Source organism: Bubalus bubalis, chromosome X (assembly GCF_019923935.1).
Source record: "Bubalus bubalis isolate 160015118507 breed Murrah chromosome X, NDDB_SH_1, whole genome shotgun sequence".
Lineage (NCBI taxonomy): Eukaryota > Metazoa > Chordata > Mammalia > Artiodactyla > Bovidae > Bubalus > Bubalus bubalis.
In genome coordinates, this window is record NC_059181.1 from 100,986,831 (window position 1) to 101,003,111 (window position 16,281).

The following is a 16,281-nucleotide window of genomic DNA, read 5'->3' on the forward strand; positions in this document are numbered from 1 at the left end:
TCTGTATGCAGGTCAGGAAGCAACAGTGAGAACTGGACATGGAAAAACAGACTGGTTCCAAATAGGAAAAGCAGTCCATCAAGGCTGTATATTGTCACCCTGCTTATTTAACTTATATGCAGAGTACATCATGAGAAACGCTGGGCTGGAAGAAGCACAAGCTAGAATCAAGATTGCCGGGAGAAATATCAATAACCTCAGATATGCAGATGACACCACCCTTATGGCAGAAACTAAGAGGAACTAAAAAGCTTCTTGATGAAAGTGAAAGTGGAGAATGAAAAAGTTGGCTTAAAGCTCAACATTCAGAAAACGAAGATCATGGCATCCGGTCCCATCACTTCATGGGAAATAGATGGGAAACAGTGGAAACAGTGTCAGACTTTATTTTTTTGTGCTCCAAAATCACTGCAGATGGTGACTGAAGCCACGAAATTAAAAGACACTTACTTCTTGAAAGGAAAGTTATGACCAAACTAGATAGCATATTCAAAAGCAGAGACATTACTTTGCCAAGAAAGGTCCGTCTAGTCAAGGCTATGGTTTTTCCTGTGGTCATGTATGGATGTGAGAGTGGACTGTAAAGATGGCTAAGTGCTGAAAAATTGATGCTTTTGAACTGTGGTGTTGGAGAGGACTGTTGAGAGTCCCTTGGACTGCTAGGAGATCCAACCAGTCCATTCTGAAGGAGATCAGCCCTGGGATTTCTTTGGAAGGAATGATGCTAAAGCTGAAACTCCAGTACTTTGGCCACATCATGTGAAGAGTTGACTCACTGGAAAAGACTCTGATGCTGGGAGGGATTGGGGGCAGGAGGAGAAGGGGACGACAGAGGATGAGATGGCTGGATGGCATCACTGACTGGATGAACGTGAGTCTGAGTGAACTCTGGGAGTTGGTGATGGACAGGGAGCCCTGGCGTGCTGCAATTCATGGGGTTGCAAAGAGTCGGACACGACTGAGTGACTGAACTGAACTGAACTGAAGGAAAAAAAATCCAAATATATAAGTCAAGTAGGAGAGAAGTTGAAATTTTTACTTAAATGTGGTTATATACCTACAGGCACAAAATGAAATAAACTGATCTCTTGTGCCTAATCACTGAATACGGACTCAGTGCAACATGGAAATCTGGAACCATTAGGAGTGTGTAGAAATAGAAATTTTATCTGGCAATTTCAAACAATGTTTTTTTTTTTTTCCTTCACGACTTTTCTTTACATTTTGGACATAAAATAATGCCTGTTTATTAGACAATATGAGTATTAGAAATTCTCTGAAAATAGGAAAAATATTACATGGACCCTAAGTTTTCTATGTAGCCAAGTGGCTTCTCAGTTTACATAACCTGCCTGTAGATAACGTAAGAAGAAGTACTGCATAGGTTTTGGAGATGGAGAATTTAGTTGAGAAATTAGCTCCAACACTCACTAACTGGGCAGAGGCTCTTATATTAGATTCCTTTGAGGGCTTAAATTACCATGAACTCCATGGTTTAAAATAACAGAAATTTATTCTTTCACACTTCTGGAGGCTGGTGATTAGAAATCAGTGTTATTGAGCTGCAGTCAAGGTGTTGGCAGGGTTGTGTGCCTTTCTGGAGGCTGTAAGTAAGAATCTATTCCTGGACCCTTCTAGCTTCTAGTAGTTACCATTCCTTGGCTTGGAGCTGCATCACTCAGATCTCAGCCTCTGTGGCCATATTGTCTTCTCTTCTTTTTGTTTCAAATCTCCCTCTGCCCCCTTCTTGTGAAGACACTTGTGAATGAATTTAGAGTCCACCTGGATATGCCAGTATAATCACCCCTTCTCAAGATCATTGAGATCCTAATCACATCTGCAAAGATCCTGTTTCTATGTAAGTTAACATTTACAAATGTCAGGATCTAGAACCTGACATATTTGGGGAGATCATTTTTCAGACATCCATAGTACTTAAAACTTTCTGAGTTTCATTTGTCTTCATTTTTACAATTGTGATGGTAATAGCACCCACTCATAGGTCCATGGGGAATATTAAAATAATGAAACAATTTATGTAAATTGCCTAGCCATACATGCTGCTGCTGCTGCTGCTAAGTCCCTTCAATCATGTCTGACTCTGTGCAACCCCATAGATGGCAGCCCATGAGGCTCCCCCATCCCTGGGATTCTCCAGGCAAGAACATTAGAGTGGGTTGCCATTTCCTTCTCTGACCACACATGCTATCTATCTATAAATATCTATATTATATATAATATAATAGGTATATATATATATATATATATATATATATATATATATTATAGTAGGTACTATTATCATAGTACAAGGCCTCCATTTCAGATAATTTATAAAATACAGAATATTCAGAACTAAGTTTGTATTCTTGCTATGGCTGAACATAGAAAAGGTAATAGGAAAAAGAGTCGAGGAAGTAAACCATTTTCAGTATCTTTTAAGTCCCTGAAAGTAGTTGCCTGTTCTCCCCCCAAATTATACTGAATTCAGTTGCTAATGCTGAAGATAATGAACATAACTTATGAAACTATATTTTCCTTTTAGCTACAAATACTTCTGACAAGTGTACATCTCCGGGTGTGGAGCTTTAATCTGTATCAGTCAGTCAGCAGTTGCTCCGTTGTGTCCGACACTTTGTGACCCTATGAATCGCAGCACACCAGGCCTCCCTGTCCATCACCAACTCCCAGAGTTCACTCAAACTCACGTCCATGGAGTCGGTGATGCCATCCAGCCATCTCATCCTCTGTCGTCCCCTTCTCCTCCTGCCCCCAATCCCTCCCAGCATCAGAGTCTTTTCCAATGAGTCAACTCTTCACATGAAGTGGCCAAAGTACTGGAGTTTCAGCTTTAGCATCATTCCTTCCAAAGAAATCCCAGGGCTGATCTCCTTCAGAATGGACTGGTTGGATCTCCGTGCAGTCCAAGGGACTCTCAAGAGTCTTCTCCAACACCACAGTTCAAAAGCATCAACTCTTTGGCTCTCAGTTTTCTTCACAGTCCAACTCTCACATCCATACATGACCACTGGAAAAACAATAGCCTTGACTAGATGAGCCTTTTTTGGCAAAATAGTATCTCTGTTTTCAATATGCTATATAGGTTGGTCATAACTTTCCTTCCAAGGAGTAAGTGTCTTTTAATTTCATGGCTGCAATCATCATCTGCAGTGATTTTGAAGCCCCTCCCCCCCCCAAAAAAAAAGTCTGACACTGTTTCCACTGTTTTCCCATCTATCTGCCATGAAGTGATGGGACCAGATGCCATGATCTTCGTTTTCTGAATGTGGAGCTTTAAGCCAACTTTTTCACTCTCCTTTTTCACTTTCATCAAGAGGCTTTTGAGTTCCTCTTAGTTTCTGCCATAAGGGTGGTGTCATCTGCATATATGAGGTTATTGATATTTCTCCTGGCAATCTTGATTCCAGCTTGTGCTTCTTCCAGCCCAGCGTTTCTCATGATGTACTCTGCATATAAGTTAAATAGGCAGGGTGACAATATCCAGGCTTGATGTACTCCTTTTCCTATTTGGAACCAGTCTGTTGTTCCACGTCCAGTTCTAACTGTTGCTTCCTGACCTGCATATAGGTTTCTCAAGAGGCAGGTCAGGTGGTCTGGTATTCCCATATCTTTCAAAATTTTCTACAGTTTATTGTGATTCACACAGTCAAAGGCTTTGACATAGTCAATAAAGCAGAAATAGATGTTTTTCTGGAACTCTCTTGCTTTTTCCATGATCCAGCAGATGTTGGCAATTTGATCTCTGGTTCCTCTGCCTTTTATAAAACCAGCTTGAACATCTGAAAGTTCACGGTTCACGTATTGCTGAAGCCTGCCTTGGAGAGTTTTGAGCATCACTATACTAGCATGTGAGATGAGTGCAATTGTGCGGCAGTTTGAGCATAGTCTGCATAGTCTTATATCTGTATAGTCTTCTTTAAAAATATGAAAATTGTCAATTTTTGAATAATTTTAGATTTATATTGAATAAAAAGTTTCAACAATAGTACAAAGGATTCCTATATATCCCATATCCAGTTCCCTCTATTGTAACAATTTTTAGCACTGTTGATAGATTTGTCAAAACTAGTGAAACCATTTTGATACATTATTATTACCTAAAATCTCCCACTTTATTTGAATTTTTGAATTTTCTTAGGTTTGTCACTAGTCTTCTTCTTGTTTCAGGAATCCATCCAGCATGTCATATTACATTGAGTCATCATAACACCTTAGGCTTCTCTAGACTGTGATACTTTCTCAAACTTTCCTTGTTTTGGTGACCTCGATGGTCTTGTATACTGGTCAGTTATTTCATAGAATGTTCTTCATTCGGTTTTTCTCATGTTTTTCTCATGATTAGACTGGGGTTGTAGGTTTTTGGGAAGAATACCACAGAAGTAGAGTACCATTTTATCAGAACATCTCAATGGTACATGCCGAAGAAGGCAATGACAACCCACTCCAGTACTCTTGCCTGGAAAATCCCATGGATGGAGGAGCCTGGTAGGCTGCAGTCCATGGGGTCGCGAAGAGTCGGACACGACTGAGTGACTTCACTTTCATGCATTGGAGAAGAAAATGGCAACCCACTCTAATGTTCTTTCCTGGAGAATCCTAGCGACGGGGGAGCCTGGTGCACTGCCGTCTCTGGGGTCGCAAAGAGCCGGACGCAACTGAAGCGACTTAGCCACAGTAGCAGCAATGGTACATGCATCAACATAACTTTTCGCTGAGTATAATCACCTCAGTCACCTGGTTTAGGTAGTGGTTGTCAGGTGTGACCACTGTAAAGTTATTCCTTTTCTTCCCACCTTTTCATAATGTATGTTTTGAAAGAACATATTTTGAAAAATAATTTGTTAAAGTACACATAACAAAATTTGCCACCAAAGCATTTTAAGTGTAAAACAGTGTTAAATATTTTCACATTGTTGTGCAACCAATCTCCAGAAATTTTGTAAAGCTGAAACTCTATATCCTTAAGCAACAACTCCACACTTCCCTCTCCTCTGAGCCTCTGGCAGCCACCATTCTATTTCCTGTTTCTGTATGACTACACCTGATATTTCATTTAAGTGAAATCATAGAATATTTGTCCTTCTGTGTCTGGCTTATTTTACTTAATGTCCTCCAAGTTCATCTTATTGTTACAAATGGTAGGATTTCCTTCCTTTTTACCACATTTTGTTCATCCATATATCTGAGTATAATATGATTCATTCTAGCTTTCTCCTTTGGTTTATCTGTAATTTCAAATTCCAATAGTGAAAAAACCTGAATTGCACCATCCGTTGTTCACATGTTTATGCAATATAAGTATACAAAGTGTAGTGATTTCAGATTTGTTAACATGTATGCCTGAAGGAAACAACTTAATCAACTAGAGTACAATGCTCTGTCTTTTGCCTCTAGTTTTATATTCTCCACTCACAAAGTTGTGAGGTAAGCATCTTTCCCCATCTCCTTCATGAGGTTTCATACATTTGATAATGCAGTTAGATTGTTTTGTCACATTCTGCATTTCATCATGGGATCTGCTGACTTCTGAGATGATATTTTCTTTTTTAAAAAATTAATTGGAGGATAATTGCTTTATAATGTTTTATTGGTTTCTGCTGTTCAACATTGTGAATCAGTCATAATTATATATATTTATGACTTGAGCATCCCTCCCAATCCTTCCTCTTTAGGTTGTCACAGAGTACCAGGTTGGATACCCTGTGTTATACAGCAGCTTCCCAATAGCTATTTTACACATGTACACTTGGTAGTATGTATATATGTATATGTGTGTGTGTGTATGTATATATATATATATATATATATATATATATATGCTACTTTCTCAACTTGTCCTACTTTCAGCTTCCCCCCCACCAGCCTGTATCACAAGTCCATTCTCTACATCTGTGTCTCCATTCCTTCCCTACAAATAGGGATCATCAGCACTGTTTTTCTAGATTCCATATATATGCTTATTATACTATATTTGTTTTTCTTTTTCTGACTTACTTCACTCTGTATAACAGGCTTTTGCTTCATCCACCTCACTAGAACTGACTCAAATTCATTGTATATCTGTACCACAACTTCTTTATCCATGCATCTGTCAATGGACATCTAGATTGCTTCCATGTCCTGTCTTTTGTAAATAGTGCTGCAGTGAACATTGGCATAGATGTGTCTTTTTGAATTGTGGTTTTCTCAGGATATATGTCCAGTAGTGGGATTGCTGGGTCATGTTTTCTTAAAGTTTTTAAGGAATATTCCTAAGTTTTTAAGGAATCACCATAGTATTCTCCACAGTGGCTGTATGAGTTTACATTCACAGCAACAGTACAAGAGCATTTCCTTTTCTCCACATTCTCTCCAGCATTTGTTGTTTGTAGATTTTTTGATGATGGCCAGTGTGACTGGTATGAGGCAGTACCTCATGGTAGTTTTGATTCATATGACTCTAATAATCAGTAATGTTGAGCAGTTTTTCATGTGTTTGTGGGATATCTGGATATCTTTGGATGTGTGTCTATTTAGATTTTATGCCCATTTTTTATTGGATTGTTTATTTTTCGATATAGAACTACATGAGTTTTTTATGTATTTTGGAAATTAATCCCTTGTTGGTTGTTTTATTTGAAAGTATTTTCTCCCATTCTGTGAGTTGTCTTTTGGTTTTGTTTATTGTTACCTTTGCTGTGCAAATGATTTTACATTTAATTAGGTCTCATTCATTTATTTTTGTTTTTCTTTTCATAACTCTAGAAGGTAGATCCAAAAAGATACTGCTGCTATTTATGTCAAAGGGTGTTCTGCCTATGTTTTCCTCTAAGAGTTTAATAGTATCCAGTTTTACATTTATGTCTTTAATTAATTTTCCATTTATTTTTGTGTTATGGTGTTAAAGAATATTCTAATTTTATTCTTTTACATGTACCTGTACTGTTTTCCCAGCACCACTCATTGAAGAGATCATCTTTTCTCCATTATTTATAACTCCTTTGTTATAGATTAGTTGACCATAGGTGTGTAGATTTATTTCTGGTCTTTCTATACTATTCCATTGATCTATATTTCTATTTTTGTACCAACAGCATGCTGTTTTGATTATTGTAGCTTTGTAGTATACTTTCAAGTCAGGGAGCCTGGTTCCTCCAGCTTTATTTTTCTTTCTCAAGATTACTTTGGCGATTTGGGGTCTTTGTGTTTACATACAAATTTAAAAGTTTTTTGTTCTGATTATGTGAAAAATGTCATTTGTAATTTCATTTATTCTGAGATTGCTTGGGTAGTATAGTCATTTTGACAATATTGATTCTTCCAGTCTGAGAATATGGTATATCTTTTCATCTGTTTGTGTCACCTTCAGTTTCTCTCATGAGCATCTTATTGTATTCAGAGTACAAGTGTTTTGCCTCCTTACGCAGGCTTATCCCTACATATTGTACTCTTTTTAATGTGATAGTAAATGAGATTGTTTCCTTAATTTCTCTTTCTGATCTCTTGTTGTTAGTATATAGGAATGCAAGAGATTTCTCTGTATTAATTTTGTATCCTGCAACCTTACCAAATTCATTGATGAACTCTAGTAGTTTTCTGATAACAGCTTTAGGATTTTCTATGTATAGTATCATGTCATTCTGCAAACAGTGACAGTTTTACTTCTTTTCCAGCTTGGATTCTTTTTACTTCTTTTTCTTCTCTGATTTCCATGTCTATGACTTCCAAAATCATGTTGAATGATAGTGGCAAGGGTGGATATCCTTGTCTTGTTCCTGATCTTAGAGGAAATACTTTCAGCTTTACACTATTGAAAATGATGTTAGTTGTGGGTTTGTCATATATGGCCATTATTATGTTGAGATAAGTTCCTTGTATGCCTACTTTCTGGAGTGTTTTGGTCATAAACCGTATCGTATTTTGTCAAAAGCTTTTTCTGCATCTGTTGAGATGATTGTATGGTTTATATTCTTCAGTTTGTTAATGTTTTGGACAGACAAATTGAAGATACTGAGAATTTCTCACATCCCTGGTATAAACCCTACTTGATCATGGTGTGTGATCCTTTTAGTGTGTTGTTAGATTCAGATTGCTACTATTTTGTTGAGGATTTTTGTGTATATGTACATTAGTGACCATTGGTCTGTAATTTTCTCTCTCTCTCTCTCTCTTTTTTTGGATAGTATCTTTGGTTTTATTATCAGGGTGATGAGGGTGGCCTCATAGAATGAGTTTGAGAGACTTCCTTCCTCTGCAATTTTTTGGAAGAATTTCAGAAGTATAAATGTTAACTCTTGTCTAAGTGTTTGTTAGAATTAACCCGTGAAGCCATCTGGACCTGGACTTCTGTATTTTGGAAGTTTTTAAGCACAGTTTCAGTTTTGGTAGTTGCGACCAGTCTGTTCCTATTTTCTATTTCTTCCTGGTTCAGTCTTGGGAGATTATAACTTTCTAAGCATCTGTTCATTTCTTCTGGGTTGTACAATTTATTGGCATATAGTTGCTCATACCTTTTAAATAATTTGTTCATTTCTTCTAGGTTGTTTATTTTATTGGCATATAGTTGCATGTAGTAGTCTCTTATGATCTTTTGTATTTTTGTGCCATCAGATGTAACTTCTCTATTTTCATTTCCTTTGTTAGTTTGAGCCCTCTCCCTTTTTTTCTTGATGAGTCTAGCTAAAAACTTTATCGATTTTATCTTTTCAGAGAACCAGTTTTTACTTTGATTGATTTCTTCCATTGTTTTCTTCATCTCTCTTTCTTTTGTTTATGCTCTTTTCTTTATGATTTATTTTCTTCTACTACTATTGGTTTTGTTTATTGTTCTTTCTCTAGTTAATTTAGGTGTAAGATTAACTTATTTATTGCTATTTTTCTTATTTTATGAGTTAAGGTTGTATTGCTATAGACTTACCTCTTAGAACTGCTTTGGCTGCATCCCAAAGGTTTGGGGTCTTTGTGGTTTCATTTTCATTTGTCTCTTCTTCTTCTTCTTTTTTTAATTTCCTGTTTGATTTCTTCTGTGATCCATTGGTTGTTTGGTAGTATATTAATTAGCCTCTGTATATTTTTTTAGTATTTTTTCATGTAATTGATTTCTAACCTCATAGCATTTTGATCAGAAAAGATACTTGATGTGATTTCAATTTTTTAAATTTACTGAAGTTTGCTTTGTGACCCAACATGTGTGATCTATCCTGGAGAATGTTCCATGTGCATTTTAGAAGATTGTGTATACTGCTACTTTCAGATGGAATATTCTATAAAAAAATTAATTAAGTTCATTTGGTCTAATGTATAATTTAAGGCCTATGCTCCCTTGTTGATTTTCTGTCAGGATGATCTGTCCATTGATGTAAGTGGGATGTTAAAGTCCCCCACTATTATCATATTACTGTTGACTTTTCCTTTTTTTTTTGGCTGTTGGTATTTGCCTTATATATTGAAGTGCTCCTATGTTGGGTGCATATATATTTACAATTGTTTATCTTCTTAGGTTGATTCCTTGATTATTACTTAGTGTCATTCCTTGCTGCTGTAATAGTTTCTATTTTAAATTTTATTTTGTCCAATACGAGTGTTGTTCTTCTAGCTTTCTTTTGATTTCTGTTTGTATGGAATACCTTTTTCAATACCCTCATTTTCAGTCTGTATGTGTCCCTAGATCTGAAATGGGTCTCTGGTAGACAGCATATATATAAGTTCTATTGTTGCATCCATTTAGCCAGTCTGTGTCTTTTGTCTGGAGCATTTAATGCATTTACATTTAAGGTAATTATCGATATGTGTGTTCTTATTGCCATTTTGTTAATTGTTTAGGATTTGTTTTGTAGGTCTTTTTTTCCATCCTCTTTTGCTCTCTTCTCTTGTGCTTTGATGACTGTCTTTAGAGTTGTTATTAGATCGGGTTTTATTTATGTGTGTGAGTATCTATTATAGATTTTTGGTTTATACTTCCCATGAGGTTTTGATATAGTTGTATGTGTTTGTGTGTGTGTGAGTATTTTAAGTTTTGGTCTCTTAATTTCAAGTGCATTCTGAATATCCTGCATTTGTACTTTCTTCCTCTCACAATTACTGCTTTTTGATTTCATATTTGTATGTGGATGATTTCCTTTACTGTGTGTTTACATTTACCAATGAGCTTTCCCATGTCCCTGGGACCACTATAATGCAGATTTTGGTGTATTAAATGTTGTCCCAGAGGTCCCTTAGACTGTCCTCATCTCTTTTCATTCATTTTTGTTCTATTCCATGGCAATTATTTCCATCAATCTGTATTTCAGCTCTCATATTTTTTTCTTCTGCCTCATTTATTCTGCTATTGATGTTATTCTGTCTAGTATATTTTTAATTTTAGTTTTTGTAATGTTTATCTCTACTTGTTCTTTAAATTTTATAGGCTTTTATTAAACATTTTTGGTATCTTCTTGTACTGTGTCTCCATTCTTTTTCCAAGATCTTGGATGAGCTTTCCTATCATTATTCTGAATTCTTTTCCAAGCATGTTGCCTGTGTCCACTTCACTTAGTTGTTGTTCTGTTTGTTTGTTTGTTTGTTTTTAATCTTATTCCTTCTTCTGAAACATATTTTTCTGCTGTCTCATTTTGTCTAAATTTCTGTTTCTATTCTTTCTTCTGCATTCTGTAGGATTATTGTTCCTCTTGCTTCTGGTATCTGCCTCTTGGTGAGTGTGTTTGGTCCAGGAGCTTCTTCAGGGTTCCTGGTGGGAGGGACTGGTTCCTGCCCACTGGTGTGTAGAGCCAGGTGTTATCCCTCAGTTGGGCAGGGCTGTGTCAATGGGTATATTTAGAGATGATGCTGGGCTCAGGATGGGTTTACTCAGCCTGTCTGTGATGCATAGGTCTGTGTTCCAACCCTGTTGGTTGTTTGGTTTGAGGCATCCCAGCACTGGATCTTGCAGGATGTTGGGTGGGGCCAGGCCTCAGTGCCAAAGTAATGACCTCTGTGAGAGTTCACAAGGATGACTGTATCCTAGAACCTCAGCCACCACTTTCTTTGCCCCATAGTGGGCCACAGCTAACTACTTCCTCCCCAGGAGACCCATAGGTAGGTCAACTCCAGGCTCCTATGGTGTCACTGCTTTACCCTGGGTCCCAGTGCACATGAAACCTTGTTGTATACTCTAAGAGTGGAGTCTTTGTTTACCCAAACGAACCTTTGTTGGTTGTGACCAACCCTTGTTGGTCCTCAAACTGAATGTTCTGGGAACTCTTTTCTGATGTCACACCCCAGACAGCAGAGCCTGATATGGGACTCAGAACTCTCATTCCTATGGGAGAATCTCTGTGATATAATTATTTTCCAGTTTGTGGGTTGCCCACCAACAGGTATGGGATTTGATTATATTGCAAAAGTGCCCCCTTTAACATCTTATTTAGCTTCTTCTTTGTCTTTGGATGTAGAATATATATATATATATATATATATATATATATATATATATATTGGTAGGTGCTAATCTTTTTTTTTTTTTTTTCAATAGTTATTCTGCAGTTAGTTTTGATTTTGGTTTTCTTGTGAGAGGAGTTGGGCTCAAATTCTTCTACTCTGCCATCTCGTCTCCTCCCTCTCTTCCTTTATCTTAAAATATTGATGATAGCTATGAAACCTAGTATCTAATGTCCTAAGTATTTTTTGAGGGATGCCTTTATGTAAATATTTGTTAAGTATATGACATTTGTGTTTTACAGATCCCTCATATACATTGTCTCAAATGAGTCTTGAAAGAATCCTAGGAGTGAGGTAGAACAAGTATTAATATCCTCATTTCACAGAAGAGAAAACTGAGGATTTGAAAAGTTTGAGAAGTTTTTGGAATTAGGCAGCATGAAATCAGAGGGGGTGAGACTAAAATCAAATCTTTTATATCTAAGAGTAAGACTCTTCCTTCTGTGTCATACAGCCTATTGCTATCAACTTATTTATAAAATTATTTTGTAAAATTAGTTGTAACATGCTTGAATGTGAACCACTAGTTGGAGAAGATATAGAAATTGTGCTCTCTGGACTTGTTTCTATGCTCTTATCTACTAACCTTCTTCTAAGCTGGTTAATAGTTTTATATATGAAGTCTGTTTAAGTAGGTCAGATCCCAGCATAGCTTTGTGAAATCAGGCCCTAAACAATTAATTTAGAGCAATTAAAATGAGTATCTGATGAAAAGGCGATTAGGTTAACTATATTTTAGAGCAGTGTCAAATTCTAATATTGATGTTATGTCTTTGCTTTGTGGTACTCCCATAACAATATTTTCAGAATCTTTGGACTACAGTTGAAAATTCTAGCTAATTATTGGCAAAAAATTGACATGAAGTGAGTGAAATAAAAAGCATGAGATATTTAAAAGGATGATAATGGACATTGGAGAATATTAAGATAGTATTTCACAGTACTACAAACTAATACAGTTATGTAAAGTCTAAAAATAAAATAAAATTAAAAAAAATAAATAAATAAAATACCAAAAAAAAAAAAAAAAAAAGAAAAAGAAAAGACAGGGCTTTTAGATTAAATTTAAATACAGTGTCCCATGATCAATTCTCTCCCTATAATTTCCCTTATGACTTTGAAACATGTTTTCTATTGATGTGTAAGGTGACTTTCTGAACTCCAAGAAAACACATTTATGGCTGGTTGTCAAGTGCAGCAGTCATTAGGTCTGATTTCTGGCTCTTTTCTTCCAGGCAAATGATATGATTGTTTTCTTGGCTCCTTTGCAATTTGCTGTGGCCAGCGTTGCTGGAGGATTGTTGAGTGGATGTAGCAAGCCTTCTTTCTGATCCCAACATTTAATTTTTGTGTGAAACCCTTTAAATATTTTTTTCTAGCCTGGTGACCAGCAAAAGTCAAGACAGTGGGTGCTCTGTAAATTTTGAGTGATTATGATGGAAAGATCTTCCCTGTGGATCAATAATATTTATGTAATATGAGTTATAAATAAATCTTTGTTATTTTAAATCTACCTTCATACAAGGTGGTAGGTATAATCAAGGTGATGAACACATCAGACATCCAAGCAACATACCATTCAATTATAAGACATGCAGATTCATTCACTCAGTACACTTGTGTATAAGCAGATACTGTGCTAGTCTCCAATTTACAAAGCTCAGAAATACATGGTGGCTATTCTCAGGCAACTCAATAGTTTGGTGGGAGATATATGAGTAAACAAATATATTCAACCTAACATGGAAAGAAATTAACACCCCTGTTTGCAAAAATGCTATGGGAACAGATTAGGGAACAGTTAATAGCTTGAGCCAGAGATAAGGGAAATCCTCCCAGAGAAAGTGACATGTGAATTGTATCTTGAAAGATGAGTAGGTTTTGCCAGGTGAATATAAGTATTCTAGGCAAAGGGATAATTCTATGTGACAGGTATGAAAGATCATATAATTAAAAGTTAGTTTTTTCTCTTTACAGTTTGTTGAACAGTTTTATAATTCAAAGCTAGTGTTTGTATCAATACTTTGATTGACTTGAAAGATAAAATACTTGTTGGCATATATATTATATACAAAGTGCATCTTTATATACATACTTACAGATATATACCTGAAAGAAAGCAATTAATTTTTTGTTACACTCAAGTAACATGGATTTGTATGGTACACACATGTCTCTCTCCCTACTATTACTGTAAGCTCTACAGTATCAGGGAAGACTTTCCATTTTGTTCAACCTTAAATGAATTGCCATTTATCTGCACAGTGCCAGTCCATAGTAAATGCATAATAACTGTTGAATGTATAAGCATTCTTGATTTTTAATGAAATATGTCATCTGATATCACTACTAGTTTATGCAATCTTTGAAAGTCTTCCAACCTTTCACTTTGGTTGAATTTTTGAAACATTTACCTTACATTTTAATTTCTTTACCCAACCTGTTGAATTACTTTAAAATAGTTCTTCAATGAACTCTTCTCATTTAATGTGAAGCTAGGTGATGAATCTAGAAGTGTTAATTATGATAATAAACATATGATCTTTTTGAGTTCTTAATTTGTATTGAATCTAGCAAACATATCCAGGAAAATGAAGTTTGAAAGCAAAGAAATGATCAAGTACTCACAACTGTATATCCTTCTCCAAGGGATCTTCCTGACCCAGGGATTAAACCCAGTTATCCTGCATTGCAGGCAGATTGTTTACTGTCTGAGCCACCAGGGAAGACCATATATTTCTTACCCTCTATTTTATCTTAACTAAATTTTAATCAAGTTTCTTTCTTCTCCATGGGTTCTTATACTTTGGCTTCCCCCAAATCTGAACAAATGTGAAATATTCCCCCTTAACAATATGTGATGCTTAATTTTATTCATCAACTTGGTTGCCAGTGATACCCAGATATTTCGTTAAATGTTATTCTGGATACTTCTGTTAAAGTGTTTTTTGAATGAGATTAACATTTAAATTAGCAGATTGAGTAAAGCAGATAACTCTCCATAATGCAAGTGAGCCTCATCCAATCAGTGAAGCCTTAAGACTGGTCTTCCCGGGACAAGAAGACATTCTGCCATACAGTTGCCCTTGTACTCAAACTGCCACTGTTCCCTGGATCTCCATCCTGCCTGGCTTACCTTGAAGATTTTAGGCTTATCAAGACTCTACAATCACAAGGCAATTGTTTTTCTATATATACATATCCTGGTGGTTTTGTTTTTCTAGAGAACTGTGACAGGTACACAATGAATCCATAGAATTAAAGTGGGCAAACCACAGTTAGAAACATATTTTGTCAGACCACTTTAAACATGCCCTTTGCTCACTCTCACTTCTTTGACTAATTTCCCCTCAGAAGTTTCTGTTGGCCCTGATGATCCCTCCATATATGAGAAAAGCTTTTTTCTGTTTGGTTTTGAGAAGCACTTTCAGATCCTGAAGTTGGAATGTTCTCCTCATTGCAGTAGTCTTTTCAGAAAAAGGGTCATCTTACCTAAGTTTGGATTTGTTTTTATTTGACACAGAAACCATTAAGGAAGAACAAGAAGATTCATATATAAAAATAGAAATGTGTTTAAGTCAGAGATAGATATAAATGAACACCAACAAAAAAAAGTCAGAAAAACTTGAAGATGAAAATACAAAGGAATGTAAGATATGCACAAAGAATAAGACAACAGATAAAATGATGAAAACAATTTAGATAAAAAAGTTGAAATAGTTGTTTCTTGGTTGCTAAAGTATACTTTTTTTGTTCAGAAATAAGCATGATATATGTTCAGTGAAAGCTGCCCAAAGGAAATAGGTGTTTATATTTAGATAATTGTTCCTGAGATTATTAACTGAATATATTTGTAGCTCTCTTTTTAATAGAAATTGATGGTAATATAATCATTAACCTATTGGTTATTATCTTAATTGTAGTATCATCAGTGGAATTACAGTGATATTCTCTTAATCATGAAGGAAATCATGTTGGCATCAATAGTCTATACTTAAAAAAAAAATCTAAAGAAAATCCTTTTTCTCTTCTGCCCTTCTCAGCAAAATATCTCAAAATTTTTTAGCCAAAGAAGATTTGGGAGAATGGCATTGAAACATGTAAAATATCATGTATGAAACAAGTTGCTAGTCCAGGTTCGATGCACGATACTGGATGCTTGGGGCTGGTGCACTGGGACGACCCAGAGGGATGGTATGAGGAGGGAGGAGGGTTCAGGATGGGGAACACAGGTATACCTGTGGTGGATTCATTTTGATATTTGGCAAAACTAATACAATAATGTAAAGTTTAAAAATAAAATAAAATTAAAAAAAACCCCACATTTTTGTATAATGTGTCTAGATTCTATCTTACAGATTGTAAGCAGAATGGAGGAAAAGATGGCAATAATTGTGCAAAGGCTAGGAAGAGGCTTCTCTCTAGTATATAAACTGAGTGACTTTCTAGGCCATAGCTATCCTACCAGTCATGTACCCACCTATCAGTGGGCATTACTCATGTGGGAATGGATGCATCCCAAGTAGTAATTCAATGCTTAAATTGCCCTCAAGAGAGTATTTGATTTGAACTTATTGACAACCTTTGCTAAGGCCATTTCAAGAATATAGTAAAAGGAAAGTGCAGTGTTAAACTCATTAATTAGTTTTCTTGTATATTTCAGTGAGGGCAAAATATCAGACACATAGTAATTAGAAGATAATGTTAATTTTTCATTAACTCTAATTAATGTTGACTCTTCATGTTTCATTAACATTATTTCTGCTGACAAGGGAATTTAGCAAAAGTATGGGAAGGATCATCAGT